Below are 2,597 nucleotides of genomic sequence, written 5' to 3'. Positions count from 1 at the left end.
CAGAAGGAGTGCAGAGACCTGAACTGGCAGGCCACTCCCCATGCGGGCATGGAAAAACAGCGCAGGATAGAGAGGCCCATCGAACTGCCCAGGCCTGTGGCTGGCAGGCAGAAACAATCGACCACCTCTTCTGGGGCTGCCCATATAGCAGAGAAGTGTGCTCCTCCTGGTGGTGACAGGTTTAAAAAACCTGACCAGGGAAGTGGTTCTTTACAGGTACCTGACCAGACACCAAAGACAGCTCACTCCAACCAGTTCGTATCCTGCTTCAGGTATGCCCTGTGGAAAGCCAGGAACCTGCTCATAAACAGACACTCAGACCCCACAGTTGAGGACTGTATTAAAATGGGACTAAGTGAAATGTATTGGTACTGTAAAAAGACAGAAGAGGATGACAGGAAAGAAATAGCAGACCTCATCTGGTGGAGGGGTCTGGCATAGACTTTTTCAGGAGTAGACCCACTAAGGAGGGCAGTGGATGGGGGGTATAGGTATGGAGATGGGTGCATGGGCATGCAGTTACATGGTGTGAACTATGTAACAGGTTTTTAGTGTGCTTTGAGCTGCCAAGTGAACCACAGGGGCCACTTGGCAAAATGCTGGAGGTGGAGTTATATATCTTTATTTATTTATATATATAGCGAAATAAATATTTTTTTTGGGAAAAAAAAAAGGATTCCTCAGGGTGACTTTCTGTAAGGCGAAAGTGAGCAGCTGCTCCATAGGCTTGATAGACCTTGAAGCTCCCAGAGCCCCTGCCTGGGATGGCTGGAGAGTACATGCAGCTCAGGCTGCTCATACTCTGCTGTCACAGAGCTAATAGATGCCCATGGTGATAGTGGTAGTCTTATTGCCTTTTGTTGCACCACTAATTTTACTGTGATGTGGCATACCAAAAGGTGGCAACATCTATTTGCTCACAGTTTGTTTAGCAGTTAGGGGACCAGGTTTTGGGTAATCTAGGACAGGTTCCTGATCCCTGTCTTGACTTGTTGGCCTGATTTTAAGAATCAGCAGCTCATACTCAATTGTGGGCAGGGTGCAACATCCCTAATATGACCAATCACAACACATCCCGTTGATAACTTAGGGACCTTTATTGATACACAGCAGCAGCACATGACAAATTAGCAAGCAAGCGATAACTCCCTTTATACACTGTGCCCCAGGGATGCACGCAGGAAGACACACATCTGGCCAGCATGCAGTTATCTTCTGTGGGTCTCTTGCTTCAGTTTATGGTCATCTCTCCTGAAGGAAGTTACTGAGTAATGAACATACCCTCTCTTTGTTTCTCTCAAGTGTTATACCTTTAGTCCCTTCATTGTGCATCTACCTGGTACTCATTCATTGGTGGTCCAGTCTGACGTATCCTGTCCAGACAGTGAGGGTACTGTCAACATGCATTTCATGCACAAGGTGTCTGCTAAGCTGTGTGTAACAATGCGGAGTCTTAGGGTTGCTGTGATCTCCCCTAAGGCCTCCTTTACCATGCCAAGTTGACCCAAAGGGCACCCTCAATTCTCTCCTGCTGCATCTTTGATGAAAATATGTATATTAGGGAGACTGCCTTTCCGTCACCTTGGGCACAGTTTACTGTACGTTCGGAGCCCATGGACTCCTGGATCCCTGATGGGTCCTGCTTCAGAATAGATGTTATAACAGGTGTTTCGGGGCACCCTAGCCTTATGGGCTATGCGTGGCTCCAGCCATCCCTTTACCACACCCCAAGCCTCGCAGATGAAACAGACTTTCTTTGGTCTGGGCCCTGTTATAATTCGGCTCCCTGGTTTGCCTCGGGCTCTCCACCGCCCTGTCTCGCGCGGTGCCCTCACTGGCGCTTGGGGTAGGTGCACCCAGAATGCTGCGCCCTCTCTGGCACCAGAGTCCCCACACTGCTGTGGGTCCCCTAAGAGGCCTCCTCCTTCCCCTAATAGCCTCACCCAAACCACCAGTCTTAAACAGTAAACCAAAAACACAATCCCCTGGGCTATAACATCAACTCTAGCCACCCAGCTATAACCTTATTCCAGCCACCCCTGGGGTGTTCCATCCTTTACCCGTCTTGAGGCTGTACCTGCAGTCAGGTTTCTCCCCTCTGCTGGCTCTGGGAGAGTTCCTTCCCCCTTGGCTGCTGGCAAGGAACTCCACCTCTTGGCCTCAGGCCTGGGATTTATATGAGAGCCAGGCCCTGCCCTTCCGGCCAGCAGACCAGGTGCACGTGCGGCCACTTCCCTCATTAACCGGTTGAACTGGCAACCTGCACCTGGCTGTTTATCTCTGCTCTCACAGTAGCAGGCACCTTAGTGCCCTGCTACACTGTGATCATATTGTTGGAATCTTTCCATACCTAATTGGGACTTTTAGTAAACAGGACAGGTTAATTCCTGCAGCTGCACTCTTATTTTTTTAATGCATGGGCTGCTTCTCTTCTCAAAGCTCGTTAGACACTTTCTACTCCCCTCCCCCCCCACCCCAAAAAAAACTTCTCTCTGGAATGTGTAAGAAGTGCCTTATTACAAAACAGCTTCCCTGCTAGGCTGTGAGAGCCGTATTTTGCTTTCTAGCATGCTAGTTAGCTACACTTATATTGAATC

The 2,597-nt window shown here is 49.3% G+C and overlaps 1 long non-coding RNA gene across 1 annotated transcript; it reads right to left on the bottom strand.

Moving 5' to 3' along the window:
* Positions 1–1,078: 1,078 nt before the first annotated feature.
* Positions 1,079–2,209, bottom strand: LOC132248397 (uncharacterized). Its single transcript, XR_009459577.1, has 2 exons — positions 2,078–2,209; positions 1,079–1,373 (listed from the first exon to the last, which is right to left on the bottom strand). It is a non-coding gene; the product is annotated as an uncharacterized LOC132248397 (long non-coding RNA).
* Between the last annotated feature and the right edge of the window lie 388 nt (positions 2,210–2,597).

Source organism: Alligator mississippiensis, chromosome 2 (assembly GCF_030867095.1).
Source record: "Alligator mississippiensis isolate rAllMis1 chromosome 2, rAllMis1, whole genome shotgun sequence".
Classification (NCBI taxonomy): domain Eukaryota; kingdom Metazoa; phylum Chordata; order Crocodylia; family Alligatoridae; genus Alligator; species Alligator mississippiensis.
Note: the sequence above shows the minus strand (reverse complement) of the source record. Positions and strands in the feature narration are given on the sequence as shown.